This window comes from Mesoplodon bidens, assembly GCF_964165515.1.
Source record: "Mesoplodon bidens genome assembly, chromosome: 14".
NCBI classification, from domain to species: domain Eukaryota; kingdom Metazoa; phylum Chordata; class Mammalia; order Artiodactyla; family Ziphiidae; genus Mesoplodon; species Mesoplodon bidens.
Window position 1 is genome coordinate 80,621,832 of NC_138170.1, and position 21,197 is coordinate 80,643,028.

The following is a 21,197-nucleotide window of genomic DNA, read 5'->3' on the forward strand; positions in this document are numbered from 1 at the left end:
CAAGTGCTCAGGAAGGCCCCTCCCACTCGGGGAAATGGGCTTTCTTATCCAGCCCCAGTGGTGCTTCATCCCCAACGCTTACGGAGCACCCTCCACAGTGCCTTGCCGTCGGAGTGCAGGTGCCTTGCATGCTTTCTCCTTAACAGTCATAACACTCCCATTTTATAGATGAGGAAATTGAGGCTCAGAGGCATTAAATACCTGACCAGGGTCCCACAGCTAGTGAGCAGTGAAGTATAACCTGTGTTCACCTCTCCTCCCAGCCAAGAAATATGCAGGATATAGTCAAGAGTTTCACTTCCAATTTTATTTAGGTGAAAATTACCTAGAGGAAAACTGGATTTTAAGTACATGCTAGAAAACTGTTGTTTATTTTGGCCTGTTTTAGCTTGCGATAGGGAATTCCATGTCATTCTTGGCCCTTCTAAACTCAAGCTGCTCCATCAATATTAACTTTGCTATCAATTTGCTTGATTTACAAGACAGTTACCATATCTATTTTTCACCTTGTGGCTTCTGACTGGGTCCTTATTCAAGTTCATTAGAAAATTCCATCAGTAGTGAGATTTCAGCTGTATGTATACGCTGCTATACATATGGGCCAACACAAACAACAACCCAAAAAGTACATTGGTCTTGATGGTGGTATTGTGGAGTTTCATCCCCCCTTTTCGTGTCATTTTTGTAAAATGCTTTTCTTCCAGTGATGGAGATACTGATGAAAAAAGAGTCTATCCCATTAGAAATTAGAAGCCTTAAATAAATCATATTTGTATCTGTTTCTATCCAGGTGTTCATTCGTTTTGGCAAAAGGCTACTGTGTAGCAAGACTGGTGCTCGATGTTGGTACAGAGCAGACGGGAAGGGATGACAGCAGAGTCAGTGCCTTGGCTGGAGAGTCAGAGGGCCTGAGTTCAAATCTCATCTGAGTTCTACCCCGGAGACGGCGGAGAAAGTCACGTGCCCTGTCTGTTAAGGCTAACACCAAAGTAATGTCAAGTCAGTCAGCAGGTAAGGATTAAGTGAAGTCCTTATAGGAAGCACCCTAGCAAGTGCCTAGTATAGAGGAAGCGCTCAATAAAGAGAGGCCTTTCTCTTCTTTATTGAGACCCCCACGCTCAGCGCCCTTCTTATTTCTCCGCCAGACCTCTTCTCCAGCCTCCCTGCCTTCAATCGCCTTTCCTCCACGCTCTGCTTCCACCCCCTGCATCCCCCCCCCATGGGCACTCTCTTCCTCTCCCCACCCCTTCATTTCCCGCTGTGGCAATCAGTCCACAGTCAGGCTATGTATCTTTCATGCGGTAAGACTCCCTCTTTCAGCAATAAAGACCTAACCTCATGAAATGTGAGAAAAAGACGTCCCCGAGAAACAATCTCTTCATCCTTAGCACTTCAAAGTGACCCCAGCCACCAGATCAAAAGGAGAGAAAGCCTGAAAGCCTTCCATCAAAGGCTCCCACCATCCCACGGACTGGCAGCCTCTCGGCAACACCGTGCTTTCAATTTGTTGCCACCATTGCTATTTACCACGTGTGAGCTCCCATCACTCAACCTTCAGATGGAGATACTTGGAAGTCTGGTCTGAAATCTTTCTTACCCGTAACCTTTGATTTATGCTGTTTCTGTCAAAATTACAAGAATTATGGTGGAGCCATTTAAAAGATTAGTCACTGAAGCTTAGGAAAAGAGACACGAACGCTGAGAAACCAACCCAGGACCAGAAGCTACACAACCTTGGGGGAAGCCTCCCTCTATGGAAACCACAGCACATGCCCACCCAGCAACAGCCCTGGGAGCTGCTGGATAAGACCAGAAGCTCTCGAATACACAAAGAGGCAGACGTACTGTGTCTATCTCATTATGAATCTTTCTTGAAATCAATCACCAGATATTAAATTTGATTTTTAATAAGTAATACACATTTTTGTAAACCCTGTGGAAAAGTCAGAACATATACATGGTAAAAAATAACCCATAACCTCGCCACTACAAATAACCTCAGTAAACATTTTCTAGGTATAAGAGGACATTCATAATGATAATATTTATAATATCAAAAAGTGGATTGATTTTTTTTGTTTTGTTTTTGCGGTATGTAGGCCTCTCACTGTTGTGGCCTCTCCCATTGCGGAGCACAGGCTCCGGACGCGCAGCTCAGCGACCATGGCTCACGGGCCCAGCCGCTCCGCGGCATGTGGGATCTTCCCGGACCGGGGCACGAACCCGTGTCCCCTGCATCGGCAGGCGGACTCTCAACCACTGCACCACCAGGGAAGCCCCCAAAAAAGTGGATTGATATTTAAATATTAAGGAACATATTTATATATATTTTAGTATAATAGTTACATATTTATATAATTTTACTGTATTAATTTACATTGTATAAGCGTATATTTATATTTGTATATTGTGTATTTTGTGTTTATATATTACATACATAATAATGTTTATACAATGTACTGTATATGATATATAAGACATATCATACAGATATATATATCTCATGTAAGTATATTACATATACTTAGATTTATAGATTTAGATGTAAATATATCTTTTTTTTTTTTTTTGCGGTACACGGGCCTCTCACTGTCGTGGCCTCTCCCGTTGCGGAGCACAGGCTCCGGACGCACAGGCCCAGCGGCCATGGCTCACGGGCCCAGCCGCTCCGCGGCACGTGGGATCCTCCCGGATCGGGGCACGAACCCGCGTCCCCTGCATCGGCAGGCGGACTCCCAACCACTGCGCCACCAGGGAAGCCCCCAGGCTCATTCTTAATTTAGCTTGTGATGTGTTTGCACCGTACACATAGGATGCTAGGTCAAGTGCTCTCTCTATATATACTTTAAAACTGTTTTTTATTGGGTTATAGCTATTTTACAATATTGTGTCAGTTTCTACTGTACACTGGAGTTCCCTGTGCTATACAGCAGGTTCTCATTAGTTATCTATTTTATACATATCAGTGTATATATGTCAATCCCAATCTCCCAATTCATCCCACCACCCCGCTTCTCCCCTTGGTGTCCATAGATTTGTTCTCTACATCTGTGTTTCTATTTCTGCCTTGTAAACCAGTTCATCTATACCATTTTTCTAGACTCCACAAATATGCCTTAATAGATGATATTTGTTTTTCTCTTTCTGACTTACTTCACTCTGTATGACAGTCTCTAGGTCCATCCACATCTCTACAAATGACTCAATTTCATTCCTTTTTATAGCTGAGTAATATTCCATTGTATATATGTACCACATCTTAAGACTTTTTAAAAAATCCTTTTCAATGTCTCCTCATGAAAATATCATATATACAGAAGCACAGGAAATGCATAGATAAAGTATGCAGAATTATAAAATAAATATCATTATACCCGGGACCTAAGTGAAGAAATAGATTCTTACAATTCCTTTCAAGTTCCCCTCTCTCTTCCCCTCAGCCCAAAGGGAAATATAATATTGAATTTCGAGTTTATTGGTATTGTTACCTTGCTTTCACGTAAAGTATAACTAAATAATAACTATCTCTAAACTTTGTAAGGTTTTGTATTCTCGAGGACTCTGTACAAACAGTATCACACTCTTTATGTTCCTTAGAAACTTGATTTTATCGTTCAGCTTCAAGTTCTGTTAAGATTCACTGTGGTTGATGCATGAAGCTATGGTTAATTCATTTTGCCAAAGTATAGTGTTCCAACACGGGAACAACCACAATTTATTCATGCATTCTCCCCTTGATGAATATCTGGGATGTTTCCAGCTTTTTGCTATTACAAACAATGCCACTCAGAACATATTTCTGCAGCTCTCCTGGTGCACACAAACAGGAATGCATGTGGTCTGTATACCTGAGAGGAACTGCTGTGTCAGATGCATTACACAGCTTCACCTGAAAACATAATATCCATTTCTCCAGCCCCATACACTTTTCACACTTCCCCCAGCATTCTGTCAAGTTCTGTTTTCTCTACTCTTCTTCAGTACATAAGCTTTGCCAATCTGGTAGGGATGAAATGGTATCTACTTATTTTAATCTGCATTTCTCTTATTTCTAATGAAAAAGAACATCTTTGCATGTATTTATGGGCCATTTCCTATTTCCTTTTCTCTGAAATGCTTCTTCTATCTCTTGCCCAACTTTTTTCTGTTTGGTTTGTCTTTCTCTTTTTGATCTGCTGCAGGTCTTTCGATATTAAACCATTATTGGTTATGTTGAAAATATAGATTTATAGTTTGTCTTTACACTCGCTTTATGGTGTTCCTTGATAAATTGTTTCCATTTTTAATCTTCTTATTAAAGTATAATTTACATAAAATAAATTCCACAAATTTACATGCATAGTTTGAAGAGTTTTGACAAATATTTCACAGTAAACAGTCACCCAAAGTACATAGTTTACATTAGGGTTCACTCTTGGTGTTGTACATTCTATGTGTTTGAACAAGTGTATAATGACATGTATCCACCATTACAGTATCATACCAAGTATTTCCACTGCCCTAAAAATCCTCTGTGTGACAACTATTCTTGCTTCCCTGCCCCAGCCCTTATTAACCACAGATCTTCTTACTGTCTCCATGGTTTTGCCTTTTCTAGAATGTCATACAGTTAATCATGTAAACTTTTCAGATTGGCTTCTTTCACTTAGTAATATGCATTTAAGATTCCTTCATGTCTTTTCATAGCTTGATAGCTCATTTCTTTTTAGCTCTGAATATTATTCCACTATCTGGGTGTACCGTCGCTTATCCATTCAGCAAAGAAGGACATCTTGGTTGCTTCCAAGTTTGGGCAATTATGAATAACACTTCTACAAACATCCATGTGCTAGATTTTTGTTGACCTAAGTTTTCGACTCCTTTTGGTACATACCAAGGAGCACAGTTGCTGGATTGTATGGTGAGAGTATGTTTGGTTTTGTAAGAAACTGCCAACATGTCTTCCAAAGTGACTGCACCATTTTGCATCCCCACCAGCAACAAACGAAAATTCCTGTTGCTCCACATCCTCACCAGCTTCTGGTGTTGTCATGGTTCTGGATTTTGGTCACCCTTACAGGTGTGCAGTGGTAGTTTATGGCTGTTTTATTTTGCATTTCCCTAATGATATACAAAGTGGAACATGTTTTCATAGGCTTATTTGCCACTTGTATATCATCTTTGGTGAGGTGTCTGTCAAGGTCTTTGGCCCATTTTTATTTTTTTTTATTTATTTTTTTGTTTGCAGTACGCGGGCCCCTCACTGTTGTGGCCTCTCCCGTTGCGGTGCACAGGCTCCGGATGCGCAGGCTCAGCGGCCATGGCTCACGGGCCCAGCGGCTCCGCGGCATGTGGGATCTTCCCGAACCGGGGCACAAACCCGTGTCCCCTGCATCGACAGGCGGACTCTCAACCACTGCGCCACCAGGGAAGCCCCTTTGGCCCATTTTTAAATCAGGTTATTTGTTCTCTTATTGTTGAATTTTAAGAGTTCTTTGAGTGTTTTGGGCAATAGTCTTTTTCATCAGATATGTCTTTCACAAATATTTTCTCTCAGTCTATGGTTTGTGTTTTTACTCTGTTGACAGTATTTTTCACAGAGAAGAAACTTTTCATTTTAATGAAGAGCAGCTTATCAATTCTTTCTTTCATGGATCATGCATTTGTGTTATATATAAAAAGTTACCACCAGGTCATATAAAACTTCTATGTTGTCTTCTAGGAGTTTTATCATTTTGCATTTTACATTTAAGTCTGTGATCCATTTTGAGATAATTTTTGTGTAAGGTGTAAAGTCTGTGTCTAGATTCTTTTTTTTTTTTGGCATGTGGATGTCCAGTTGTTCCAGCACCATTCATTGAAAAGACTATCTTGGCTCCATTGTATTGCCTTTGCTCCTTTGCCAAAGATCAGTTGACTATATTTATGTGGGACTTGGTATTGGGGTATAATTCTTTTAATACATTGATGGTTTCAATTTGCTGATATCTTGTTGAAGATTTTTGCATCTATATTGATGAGAGATCTTGGTGTATAGTTTTCTTTTCTTGAAATGTTTTTGGTTTTGGTATTTGTGGGAAGATTTTTAACTATGAGATAGAGAGAGAGAGATAGGGAGGTAGATATGGTTATCTCTTCTTCAATTCACTTGGTAAGCTGTATTTTCCAAAGAACCTGCACATTTTGTCTAAGTTATTAAATTTATTGGCATACAATTCTTTTTAATATTCCTTAAAATCTGCAGTGATTTCTTCTCTTTCATTCCTGATATTTATAGCGCATTTTCTCTTTTATTTTTCTCTTTGACTAGTCTTACTAAGGGTTCATCAATTTTGTTCATCTTTTCAAATAACCAAATTTTGGCTTAGTTCGTTTTCTCTAGGTTTTCCTGATATCTATTTCATTTATTTCTTCTCTAATCTTTACTATTTCTTTCTTCCAACTCACTTTTGTTTTAATTTGTCCCTTTAACTAGTTTAATATACAAATTTATATCATTAATTTTAAACTTTTCTAATATAGGCGTAGTGGGAAATGGGAACTCTCATTCACTGATAGAAGCAGAAATTGGTGCTCCCACTTCAGAAAAGTGTTTGGTATAAACTCAACCAGTTTAACATGGATGTAAACTACAACTCAGAAATCCATCCCTAGTTATATACTCCAGAAAACCTTTTGCCCATTTGTTTCTGTAAGTATATTTACAGAAGCATTATTCATTATGTCAGGAAACAGGAAATAACTCAAATACTATACTAGAATAGTATCAATCAGTACTAGAACGTTAGCATGGATAAATAAACAATGCAACGGGACTTTACAGAGGAGGGAAAATGAATGAACCACAGCTACATTCACCAACATGAATTAATCTATATTCATGTTATAAATCTAAATAATAATATTGCATGAAAGAAATGGGCCACAGACTAAGGCAAAGAAAATTATTCAAACCATTTAAAGTTCAAAAACAGGGCTTCCCTGGTGGCGCAGTCGTTGAGAGTCCGCCTGCAAATGCAGGGGACACGGGTTCGTGCCCCGGTCCGGGAGGATCCCACATGCCGCGGAGCGGCTAGGCCCGTGAGCCATGGCCGCTGAGCCTGTGCGTCCGGAGCCTGCGCTCCGCAAGGGGAGAGGCCACAACAGTGAGAGGCCCGCGTAAAGCAAAAAAAAAAAAAACAGACAAAGCAGAACAACTGTTTCTTATCTAGGGTTATTTACAAAGGTGAAGTACTATGAAGAAAAATAAGAGAATGATTAACACAGGATTCAGGATTGTGATTTCCTTTCGAGCTGGCAGAGCTGAAAGTGAACAGAAGAAACAGCAGAGCTGGAAAGGGCGGACAGAGGATTTCTAAGGTACTGGTCATGTCTTGTCTCTTAATCTAGGTAGTTGGTACATGGTTTCCAATTTATTATCATTAACTAATCTTCACATATACTTTTTATACTCTGTAGTATATTTTATATATGTCACCAAAAAATAAAATATTCCTCAAAAGAATGAAAAATTATTTTAAACTCTATGAAAATTCTGAGGCATAGGCAGGGCAAGGTTAGGTCTACTGGTGATCCATGTAACAAGCATTTTCTGAGCACCAGCTCTGTTCCAGGTATTGTGGTGTGCGCTAGAGACACAGAGATGAATGGGATGGAGTGCGTGTCCTCAGAGTTCCCAGAAGAGGCTGATACCTACATGAGTGTAACCTCAGAGGCAGAATAAGCTAGAGGTTTTGTGAAGCCATGGAAAATGGTTTACAGAAAGAGCTTAGCATCACTGTCATATCCTTTGACCAATAAGTAAAGAGGAGACTGAGAGTTTTGCAAAAGGAGTGCCAGGATCAGAGCCTTTTCTCAGGATGTCTAATGGGGCCAGGTGTGCTGAATGGCTTGCAGCAGGCAGAGAGCAGGGACAGGAAGCACTAGTCCGTAGACACTAGCGTAAGAGCTCACAAAAGAATTATCAACAGCCTGAACCAGGAAAGTGAAATCAGGATGGAGAAACAAAGGATGTTGACGTGCACATGGCAGTGGGGGTGGGAGGAGTGTGTTGAGAGATGGGGATGGTTGTCTGTCAAACAGTTGGAGATGTCAAAGATGACCCAAAGAGCGGTTCAGCCTGGATGATGGGAAGATGGATGGAGAATGGAGGTGGAGAAACATAAGCCAAGGAGAGGTGGCAGGGTGCAGGGAAGGAAGGGAAGAGAGCCTAGAGAGTTCTCTGCCAGGGACACACAGGGGCTAAGGTCAGGGTGGGCATCCCGGGAAAGACGTCTTGGAGGAAGTAGGGAAAGGAGCATGACTTCCCCGACTCCCTTCACTCCTGATGATTTTTCCTCCTTTGGGTCAGATGATCCTCTGCAGCTGCATGATCTTCTATTTGCTGACCAGTCTTACAGATTTTGAGAAAGAAATTCCAACCAATATCAGACCAATTCACATTTGCTTCTCTCTCACAGTTTAGGGTCTGCAGTGAAATGTACACTTTAAATCAAGGCTCACCTATGGACCACAGGCTGTATCCACATGGTAGAAAAAGCCGTTATTCAAAACTTGCAACCTGACAGACTTAGGTTTGAACTTCCATTTCTTTCTAGCTCTGTGACACTGGGCAGTCCACTCAACCTCTCTGAGCCTCAAATTCTCTCATCTATGTAATGTCAACAAAGTAATGTCTCACAAAGTCACTGAGTAGATATCATACAGATGTGAGCTTTACCACGATGTTCATAATGAGAACATTTGGTAAGAGCGGGAAATGCAAGGGATCAGAGCACCAATCGCAGCAATGAGGAAATAAAAAGAGAAAACCAACTGCATGAACTCTTCCCTATTTCATCTGCTGTTCTGGCCTTTTCAGTAATTCCACTGAGTGAGCTTCTAAAACCCATCTCAGGTTCTGGATGGAAGTGATATGGCAAGAGATCCAGAGAACACTCTCAGGTTAAATTACTACCAACTAAAGGGGAAATACCAACCAGACCACACACCCTTCTTCAAAAGCAACTCCAGAAACACAGCATTTCCTCAACGCAAAAAGGAAGATATGGGAGGGAAGGCCGGAAGGAGAGGGGGAGGGGGAGGATGCTACTTGTAATAAGATCTTCTCTGTGCCTGGAGCTGTGCTAAAGATTTACAGACACATTTCCCCACTTAGTCCTCACCACTGCCCTGCAGTGTACGTATAATTTCCTAATTTAATAGATGAAAAATATTGAGGCTCTTCAGATGCTAAGAAAGCTGCCTAAGCCCATGGTTGGGCAGTGTCAAGGGTGAGATTCAAACCCTGGTGTGAGTCAAAGCCATTGTGCTGTTACTCCACGCCGTCTCCCAAGCTGAACTGGAACACATCGTCACTGAAGGATTCCACACCCTGCACTAATCATTTACAATTTCATCCTCAATTTTTCCAGTTGGAGGAGGAAAGCCTTGCATGTAATTAACTTAAGGATGAGTCCTCCATAAATTATACTTCAATCTGGTTCTATATTTGAATAATTAAGTTTAAAACAGAAAGGCTAATGAAACTAATGGTTACCAAATTACTAGATTTTGAAAATCATTGATTTTCTCATTTGCCTGCTAAAATTAATTGATCTCATTTACATATACAGACTGCATTTGCCTTAGCTTTGAGAATATTTATCTTCCAAGTTTTTCCACCAAAGTTTCAAAATCCATTTGCAAAAATGCAATTCTATTTCAATTATGCTCATTTGCATGGAAACCAAAGCCTTATTGCTTTTCTAATTAATACTATTATGATTGTTCCTTTTATTTGAATACAGTGCCCTTGCAACTTAAAGAATAAATCTTTAACCCAGTCAAGCAACTTTAAAACTACATATGGAAATGATCGGTGTAATACAATTTCTTCTGGTAAATAAGAGAAATAAAAGCATATTCTCCTGTTACAAAACACAAAAAACACTTTACAAAATACATTTTTAACAATATCTAAAACACAAAACCCTAAGATATTATGACCATGTAATGATAAATGTTTGTATCTCACATGATAGAAGGTATCTCTTGGAATGATTAATAAACAGGATAAACCCAACAAAATTTCTAAGAAATAGAGAAACAAAAGGATCCAATGACTTGAAAAGGAGCTAAAAATCTTATAATTCACTGGTTTTTCATAGAGAAGGTCACCTCCTACAAAATTGGTAGGTTACAAATTAGCATTTTTTGTATTTTTAGATTAGCATATATGTTTTACAATAAAATATAAGTTGAATAAAAACATATAGAAAGAGCAATTATTATTTTGAGAAACTTGTTTCAGTTTCATATTTTTATATGGGGGTATAGAAATATGTGTGTGAGCATATCTGTGTATGTGTGTGTGTGTGTGTACATGTGTGTAAATCTGTGTGGGGAGGGTGTGTATTGCCTGGGTCATTGCCGTGACATAAAATGTATTTCTTACTGCAGATCAAGGTCAAGAAGTTTGAAAACCACTCATCTAATTGATCCCCTCTGTGCAGAAGAGTTTTGAAGGACTGATATTTCAAAGATAATAAATAATTGACTTCAGCATCAGGCACCATGGGTTCAAATCTTGGCAAGTAACTTCATCTCCCTACATCTCAGTCTCTTCCTGAGGAAAATGGAGATAATAATAGTAATATCTCTCAGGTTTGTTTTGAAGATTAAGAGTGGTAATATACTTAAAGTGTTTAGCACAGTGCCTGGCATAAAATAAATAGTAACTGTTGGCTATCATTATTTTGCAAGAACTGCTGAAGAGCCTCTTTGTCTCTGATTAAATTTATCTGCTTCTAGTTGTGTCCATTTCCCATCAGGCCACACCCATACTGAGCTCTTCCTCACCTCCAGGCCCTCTGCTAGGGGGAGAGATGAAGGAATGAAAAAACAGGGCACGCATCCATGGACCCCAACCTTATGCTACTTTCAAATAAAAGTACTAGCACAGTCGAGAAGATTCTTAGTCACCTTAGAATTCCTCGTGACACCTGGATCCTTCTTCTCTCACACTTGCCTCTTTCAATACAGTTTACTGCTGGGGCATAAAGTGGGAAAAAAAGAACATTCTTTGGGCTTCCCTGGTGGCGCAGTGGTTGAGAGTCCGCCTGCTGATGCGGGGGACACGGGTTCGTGTCCCGGTCCGGGAGGATTCCACATGCCACGGAGCGGCTGGGCCCGTGAGCCATGGCTGCTGAGCCTGCGTGTCCGGAGCCTGTGCTCCGCAACGGGAGAGGCCACAGCAGTGAGAGGCCCGCGTACCGCAAAAAAAAAAAAAAAAGAACATTCTTTAAAAAAAAATTGTAATAACCTATAAGAGAAAAGAATCTGGAATATATATATATTATATATACAATATATATTATACATATAACTGAATCACTGTGCTGTATACTTGAAACTAACACAATATTGTAAATCAACTAAACTTCAATTAAAAATACATATACATTAAAAAAAAAGAAAAGCAGACAGTCCAAATACTGATGATCCTGGAATAAGGAGATTTAGAGTTGCTAAAGCAAGGAAAATGTATAGGGTATGTGCAAGATACTAGATTGAAAATTTCACCTATTTAAAGGAGTTTATAATGCACGTTAAGGGCTTTGCCCTTTACAGGGTAATAATAAAAGTAGGCAACAACTGCTGAGCTCTCACCCTGCCTGATGCCGAGTGCCTTAACACACATTATCTGAACTCACAACACACACGATGCAGGTTTTCTGGTTATCCTCAATCTTCACATGGGAAAGTTGAAGGGTCAAGAGGCCGACAAATGTATTACATGGTGAAGCAAATATAACACCCCAGACAGCTAACTCTGGGGCCAACATTCTTCAGGTTCTCGTGCTTTCCGAGGGCCAGAGGAGGCCATCAGAGGCTGGACATGAAGAGACCAGCATTTTCTCTGTTTTTTCTGTAAACTGAGAACAAGCCAAAGCTGGGAGAGCTAGAATCAGGAAGCCCCCTGGGAGGCTGCCAGCTAATCCAACAGCCCAGGCAGAGGGTGAAAAAGAAAGGAAAGGCGTTGTTCTCAGGGTGGAGGGACAAGGGACCAACGTGAGAGCTCAGATTGATACAGATTGGTGACGGTTTAAATATGAGACCTAGGGTGACCAGCAGGGACCAAGGACAGCTCTGGGGTTTCCACCCCTGGTGGATGGATGCAACAGAGTCCTAAACCCTAAGTGCCGCAGGTGCACATTCACTGAAGTTCAAGTGGAACAAGCCGGGGAAGACAAAGCAAATCTGCACGCAGAGAGGCAACTGAGCACAGGTGGAGCCTGGAGCCAGCCTGCCTGGCGATGAATCTTAATTCTGACGCTTAAAAGCTTTGTGACTAAGGGCAAGTCAGCTAATTTATGTAAAACACTGCCTGACACACTGAAAGAACGCAGGAAGTGTTAGCTCTTGGTATGATTATGTAACCAAATGAAATAAAAATAGGGCGAGGCAGAAAGTTCCTCTGGAATCACTGCTTCCTCCTCCCCCATCCCTGTACCACGTCTTAGACGCCGCTTTAAGATGCTTAGGGGCAGCCGCAGTGCCAGACGGAGTTTGAGAAGAACCCACCTGAAAGGGGTTCTGTGTGTTCCTAAGGTCGGCCCTGTTCCCAGTCAGGCCGCACAACAGAGCAGTGTCTATGCGCACCCTTCATTCTCTGCTTACTCTGCTGGGTCGGGTGAGAGGGCGCCACCTGAATCTGGGACTGACTCCTTTCAGTGACTTTTTAGATGTGACTGAGTCAGTCCTGCCTTCATCAGTGGGAAAACAGCGCCCTCCTGAACTCCAACCAGGTTTTGCTGATTTACATTCGCCAAGGGAAAGGGGCAAATGTGGAGAATTAACGTTTATTAAGAGTTTTCACAGTGAAGAGCGCTTTATACACATCGGCTCACCTAGTCCTCACAGTGGACCTGTAAGGTTGGCAGTAAGGTAAGGAGACTGAGGTACAGAGAGATTAAATCACCCTTCCAAGTCTCACGGCTGGCTAGTGGCCAAGCGGGGCTCTAACCCAGGTGCCCTGACTCCAGCACTCCTTACAGTTTGTCATCAGGGGCAAGGCCCCACCCAGAGAGCTGATTAACCTACCCTAAAATGCTATGTCACATTTCCAGTACCTTCCATGAAGACATGATGCTTCCTAAAGGGTGAAAGACTCAATGGATTACAGTTTTCTCATGCTTAAAGTACTGAATTGCAGAGATAGCTCACCAACCACCAGTTATGCTCACTGGGTCCCTTCTACGAGCACCCCTCGAGGTTTTCTATGTGTCAGGCCCTGTAATAAAATAACTGAAAATTACGACAAACTTAAAATATAATATAGAACAGTATGCAGAGATACCACCACCTAGATACAAGTAGCCATCTCGTTAAAAAAATTTTTTTATTAAATATTGACTAAATCTAATCAGGTTTCCCTTAGCAGGGATTCTCTCACATTTGTCCTAGTGTCAGAGGGTTTCTGGCTCTTGTGCATCCCATAAGTTTTTCCAGGCCTTGACACAGCAGTGGCAAGACAATTAGCCTGGTGCCCTTCCCACGAAATAAGACCCGTTGCCCCATCCTCGCTTCATTTCAATCAAGACGATGCACAGTATTGGCCACCCCATGAATTTAACTTTCATCCTTTATCAGCTCTTAATAGCCATGACATCTCTTCATTTCCTGAGCTCTGTGCTCCTAGGTTGGGCTTTAAGAGCTATGTGTGTATGATGTATGTTTCTTTCTTGCGCTGCCGTGTTTGGGCTGGACGCTTAAGTCTACCAGTTTCTTAAAGAGACTGATGCTTTTTTCCTACTTGAATATTTCCAGATTTCCACTTCCAGCCGTAGATTAACTTGTTTCAAAACAATCCTCTTTCCAAGATGACTAGAAAAGCTAGACAAAAAAACTTTTTATATATATTTGAAGGTATTAGAAGATGACTAAAGGAGCAAGAATTTCAGGGGCTAAAAGCCTGAAAAGAAGGGAAACCAAAAGAGGTGATTCCAACTTCTGGCACGTTTTTGTTCTTGATCAGAAAGCTAGGGATGAGAAAAGCTGCAGAGATTTCGACAGTCCCGAGGCGAAAAGGCCTGGTAACACCCGGGCTTCCTGAAGAAGTAGAAAGCAAGACCTTCACTACTTTGATCCTTATCATATACCCGGGACTGCAAACCCCACATATAAAATCTCTGATTCCCCGTGTGTGAGGGGCACAGTTCTTGAGGTGCTAGCCTGCTGTGTCTTCCCTTCCGCCTGGCAGAGGAATAAGGCCATCTCTCTTATCTTCCAAAATCTCTGTCTCCGTATTTCTGTTTGGCATCAGTGCACAGAGAAGCCGAGATTTTAACAACCCCCTAGAAAGGCAACATCCCAGGGACAAGAATGAACAAAACCCAACTGTCTGCTACACACCTTAAAAACAAGGGTACAGGGGCTTCCCTGGTGGCGCAGTGGTTGAGAGTCCGCCTGCCGATGCAGGGGACATGGGGTCGTGCCCCGGTCTGGGAAGATCCCACATGCCGCAGAGCGGCTGGGCCCGTGAGCCATGGCCTCTGAGCCTGTGCGTCCGGAGCCTGTGCTCCGCAACGGGAGAGGCCACAACAGTGAGAGGCCCGCGTACCGCAAAAAATAAATAAATAAATAAAAACAAGGGTACAGAGAGGTTGAGAGTAAAAAGAAAGAAAAAAATATTTCATGCTAACACTAACCAAAAGAAAGATGATTCAGTAACGAGTGTAAAACAAAGTATCTTTGGCTATAAAGCAAAAAAAAAAAAAATCTTCAGAAATAAGGATGAAAAGAGTATATAAAATATAAAAATTCCAAGTCTGCAATGCCCTGTATCAGTCGGTGTTCATACAGAAGTGAGAGGCCACGCTAGAAAATGGAGCAGGGAAAATTCCAGACACAGAGTAGTCAATTAAGTGAAAAGCGGTAAACTGCTAACAGGGGGAGCAAGTGGACCTGCAGAGCTGAGAGATGAGCTTGGAAGAGTCTAGAACTCAGGGCACGGCCCACAGGCTGAGGAGGAGCCCCTGGAGCCACCACAGTAACGCCTGGACCCGCTCTCAACTCTGAGATTTACCGAGATGCAGGGTCTCCATAATGGGCCCTGTAAAAATATATAGGTAATCAGTGATGAGAATGATATTTTCTGGAATTTAGTCAAGAATTCATCATAGAAGATACACCACTTTCCTCTTTTAATTTTGTCGTGTTTCTTTTCTGAGAAGATCCTGACAAAACAGCGATACTTTGAGAACCGTTCCTCCACAAATTTGCTTCCTTTTCCTTTTTCTTACTCTTGGCCACCAAGACCTTCCTGGGCCACCCTCAACTCACACAGGACCACGGGGATTGCCCCCACGATCCTCACAAAGCTGGTCCGAATGAGAGCAGCATGCAAGGCGCTGGGGACCAAAAGAGATGTGTGCAGAACTCAGGACAAGAGAAGGTCCAGATCACAGCCACTCCGGCACCACTAGCAGCTTGGAAACAGCCAGAGAGGAAGCAGCCTGGGTGAGGGGGACCCCAGCCTCACACACGTGCGCTCCTCTGATGTCAGTCGAAGCTCCAGATGCAGATGAGCAGGCTGAATTGGGCCCCAGGCCTTAATCACAATGTTATTTTTCTCTTGAGGGTTCCATTCTGTGCTTGGCATCTTCTGTGCAATCCTTCTCAGCTTCCATGCAACCTTCGGAAATCTGCCCCCATGGCTTGGATCGCTCAGGGTTATATGAACAGCTTAAAAGATGGACAAGGCCTAGAAAACTCTCAGAGGGCTTCTGCCACCCACAAAGCCAGGGTCTTGGGCTCCTGGTCGGGGGATGACTCCTTCAACACCCACTCACCCAGCTACTCCGAAAGGAGGAACAGACAAATGGGGTAAATGGACCCTTTTTTTCTCTTCTCTACCATGGCCTCTTTCCCACCCCGGCTGACAAAAGAAACAGAAAAGTAGGTTCTCAGATCTGTTCTGCCTAGTAGGTGGTTGCCAAAGCATCTGCTCTGCACGCTTTCCTGTCTCAAATACCACTGTTACCATCCCAAGCGGATGCCAGGACTCCCACCTTTAGAAACCCTTCATTCTGGCCTTGGAAACTGTTGGTTTCCAGATTCTCTGTTCAAACCCAAATAGCCTAACACTTTGAGACAGCATTTCCCAAAGCGTTTTCCTAAGAATGTTCCTCAAAATTTCTTAGAAAAATAGTGCTATGGTCTAAAAAGGAAAAAAGAGAGAGAGGGGGGGGGGGGAAGTGGCATATCACGTGTCTTTCCTGAGGGTCATTCCTGAGGCCCATGATACAAATTAACATGTTAAAGGCTCTAAAGATCCCACAGTAAATAAAATCATTTCATTATGTTTAACAGTGTTTCCCAAAAAGATCTGCTCATGAAACCCTGTGTTGTTTTTTCCATTTATAAACATCCCCCAAAACAAACAGAGTTTTCTTTGGAAAACCTGACTTAAGCCATCAATTTACAATAACAGTGAAGTGTGTCCAGATCACTGGGCTCAAAGTCAGGAAAATGTGAGCTTCCTTCACCAGCATATACCCCACCAAACCCCTAGTTCATTCCTTTGTTGGTTGTTACAAACCTTCTCTGTCCTCTTCCAGCTCTTTCCACTATCCCTGCTACCCTAGCACAGCAGATACCCTTTTCAAATATTTCACTGAAAACATTGCGACCACCAGAAATGAACTCCCTCAAATTCCCGCCCTGTCTTTGAAACTGTATCTATGTGTTTCCTTCCATCCCTCTGCCTTTTCTCCTGATTCAGAGGAAGGAGTGTCACCCCTCTACTTGTGTCTACTTGCAGATACACCCTTGATCTGCATCATGATATTGTCACTCCTCTCTTCTGAATATTTATCCTCTACTCTGCTGATCTTTTAAAGCCCATGTCTGTTCCAAGTTGGATTTTTAAAAACTCATTCAACAACTATTCAGTACTTATTGAAATGCACTGTATTAGCAACCTAACACTCATATCTCACCCTTAGATTTCTTACCAAAAGTAAACAGAGACAGACAAGAAAACAAATGTCACCTTCTGGTTGGGCCAGGGCCCCGAGGGGAGTGAGTGCAGGGGACCACAGGCACAGGAAGTCTGGGTGATTTCCCAGTGAGTATGAGACAGCAAAGCCCTCAGAAGAGGTGAAGCTAGAACCACGCCTCACCCCACATTCTGGGGTAGCAATCACCTGCTCCTTCATCACTTGCACAGCCATGGTCCAAAAAATATAGTCCACTCTGGATATTTCCTCTTCTCCAACCACCCCTCCTCCATTCACTTCCGATTAATCTGGCTTCTGAGCCAACTTTTCCAATGAAGCTGCTTCCTTGGAGGTCACTAGTCACATGGAACTTTCTACACCAATGGACATCTTCATCACCTGTGTCTTGCTTGATCTCCCTGAAGCATTTAACACTGCACTCTTCTCCTTTGGCTTCTCCCCTGAGTCTCTTCCTGTCTCTTTTATCCATCTGTCCTTCTTTGTCTCCATCATGGACCCCTCTTGTAATACCAAGTTTAACTCTTGACATTCCCCAAGGTCTTTTCTTGGCCCTCTTCCCTTTTCCCTGTACTATTCCTGGGTATTCGTTGTATCTATTTGATTCCCACATTCTCTCAGCTCACGGCTCACTCACGACTTTCTCTCTGACCAAATAAAATCTCCCTGCCACACCCTCTGATGACACCATGTACCACTCCTGCATAGCACTCACCTCTGATGTAATTTTGCATTTATTTATGTGGTTGTTTGCTTAAGATATCACCTTCAAATAGACTGAAATTCCATCTAGGCACTCTGTCCAATAATAACATGCTGTTTAAATAATTTATGGTATGCATACTTGATGAAATACTATACAACTAGTGAAAAAGCATCCCCCCAAAATGTAATGATTTGGAAAATTATTACCTTGTACATTAAATATTATAAAAGCATATTGCAAAGCAATACCTATAGTATGATCCCACTTTGCAAATAAATATGTACATATGTACAAAAACTCCTGGAAGAATAATCTGCTAAAGTATACATACTGGCATGGTGTACTTAAAAGAGATTTTTATTTTCTAAGCAACAGTAATAAGACTTACAAATGGGGGTTAACTTACAGGAAGATCTGTATGCTTAATGTTTCCCTGGGCCCTTTTTTTTTTTTTTTTTTTTTTTTTTTTTGTAGCTGAGCACCTAACTGCCAAACTGACTAGCTGTGTTCAAATTTGTTACTATATTAGTACAAACATATCCACACAGGTGTTAGAGATAAGCAGATTTTCTTCGCTTACCAGAAGAGAGAGAAGCATCAGTGAGTCATAAAGGTCCAGAGCTGTGGGCAAGGGCTTCCTAGTCAACTCCTGGTTCCTTTGAAGTAAGTTCTTCATCCATTCCACAAACATTTATTGCACAGCCCCAGCTGGGCACTGAAGGAAGAGGATCAAACTGGATGCATTCTCTTAGCATAAGGAAGGTACAGTCTAGTGAGGGAGTGAGACAGGTAAACAAAAAGCCAAGAAGAGTTACAGATGCTATAACAGGAGTTCGTGGGGGCACAAGGCAGTGATGGTCATTTCCCTGGAGGAGCAGATGAGTGAAGGGCCACTAGGAAGGTTCAGGGGGTGATATAACAAGACTCACGTGTGTGTGGTACTCTACAGGTTTCAAAGGTGTCTTCACACTCTATTCTATCTGCTTATATCCATCCACGTGACCAAGGTTGGTAGTATTGTTCCCATTTTATTTGGCAGATGAGTAAGTAATAGCTAAACCTTAAAAAGCACTCACTAAGCATTTGACAAGTGTTAATCTCTCCTAATCCCCATCACAATCCAAGGAGGCAGGAACCACTATTATCCTCCTTTTACAGATAAGGATTGAGACAGAGAGAGGTTAAGCAATTTGCCTGGCTCATCCGTGGAGAGACAGATTGAAAATACAGGCAATGTGATGCCAGGGCTAAGCCCTGGATGAGAACTCAGTGCCGCCTCTCAGGAGTGCTTCTCTCAAGGCCAGGAGGAGGCTGGGAAGAGGCAAATCCTGCACAAAAATCCAGATACTCTATCTCAAAGCCCAGTGCTGTGGTGACACCTCCCCAGTACAAAAATTCTCAGAGGGGCTTCCCTGGTGGCGCAGTGGCTGAGAGTCCGCCTGCCGATGCAGAGGACACGGGTTCGTGCCCCGGTCCGGGACGATCCCACATGCCGCGGAGCGGCTGGGCCCGTGAGCCATGGCCGCTGCGCCTGCGCGTCCGGAGCCTGTGCTCTGCAACGGGAGAGGCCACAACAGTGATAGGCCCGCGTACCGCAAAAAAAAAAAAAAAAAAAAAAAAAATTCTCAGAGACTTTGAAAAATCTAGAAACGTTAGAAGGGAAAGGGAGGGAAGACGCACACTAGCTTTGACTGAAAGCCTATTTCTGTGCCAGGTGCCGTACAGGGCACCTCACAAAGGTTATCTCCTTTAGTCTTTCTTACAACCCTGAAAGTCTGTACACGTGATTCTTCCCATCTGCGCCAAGGAGATCTGGTTTAAGACGAGGAGTGATTGGCAGCCCAGGCCCCACCCCTACAGGCAGTGCCCACTAGGTCAGGCCCTGCCGGGTGACCCGGAGAGCAGGTTCTTGTTCCTTCTCCACTCAGTACCCAGCAGGAAGCACTGCCACGGCCCACGTGGGCAGACGTCCCCCCCACCCCACAAAGGGCCTGTCACGTGCCCCGCGCTGGGAAATAGAGATGAAGCCTGGTGTCCACCCTGGAGGAGGTCACAGCATGGAAGAGTCTCCCCACCACCTGCCAGGCTCTGGGGAAGGGCACGGAGGTGGGAAGGGATCCTGACTGTTCCTTCAGCATCCGGTGGTCCCCCACCCCCTCCCACCTCAGAGCAGGAAACAAGAGAGGAAACATCACCGCACAACAGCCTCTGCTCACAGTGCAGCAAGGCCGCCGCCAGATACCTGGGGCGCACTTTTGTTCACGGTCACGGTGAGTCTGGGGAGAGGCCATCTGGGCTACACCCGTGCCCAGCAAGGGGCACAGGCCACCCGGGGGATTCCTGCGCGCCAGGCCCGACTTCAGACACTCTCCTCTACTGGGCGCCTCCCAGCTGGGCGCAGGGGCCTCGCACGTACCCTCTCCTGCTTTGCAAGCGGCCGCAGGAACTGCTGCGGGTACTTCACACACTGAGAGGGAAAGCACCGGGTCCTCCCGCAGTGACTTACGCCCTCCTGTGCAAATCCTGTTGTGCACGTGATGAGAATATGCTTAACCAGACGTGGAGATAAATTGTGCAGCCTAGCATCGCAGGGGGAGGGGCTCAGTTATGTTATGGGTGATTTTGGCAGGAATTCCACCCAGGATGAGGATGCTGCTGTCCCTGACTGAAGGAGCACGTCCCCCCAGCCAGCTACACAGGGCCACCCTCGCCCCCGCATGGGAGACCCAAATGTTTTATTTTTTTAACATCTTTATTGGAGTATAATTGCTTTACAGTGGTGTGTTAGTTTCTGCTGTATAACAAAGTGAATCAGCTATACATATACATATATCCCCATATCTCCTCCCTCTTGCGTCTCCCTCCCACCCTCCCTATCTCACCCCTCCAGGCGGTCACAAAGCACGAGCTGATCTCCCTGTGCTATGCAGCTGCTTCCCACTAGCTATCTATTTTACATTTGGTAGTGTATATATGTCCATGCCACTCTCTCACTTCGTCCCAGCTTACCCTTCCCCCTCCCTGTGTCCTCAAGTCCATTCTGTACGTCTGCGCCTTTATTCCTGTCCTGCCCCTAGGTTCTTCAGAATCTTTTTTTTTAGATTCCATAAAAGACCTAAACGTAAGGTCAGACACTATAAAACTCTTAGAGGAAAACATAAGCAGAACACTCTGTGACATAAAGCACAGGAAAATCCTTTTTGACCCACCTCCTAGAGAAATGGAAATAAAAACAAAAATAAATGGGACCTAATGAAACATCAAAGCTTTTGCACAGCAAAGGAAACCATAAAAAAGACGAAAAGACAACCCTCAGAATGGGAGAAAGTATTTGCAAACGAAGCAACTGACAAAGGATTAATCTCCAAAATATACAAGCAGCTCATGCAGCTCAATATCAAAAAAACAAACAACCCAATCCAAAAATGGGCAGAAGACCTAAACAGACATTTCTCCAAAGAAGATATACAGATTGCCAACCAACACATGAAAGGATGCTCAACATCTATAAT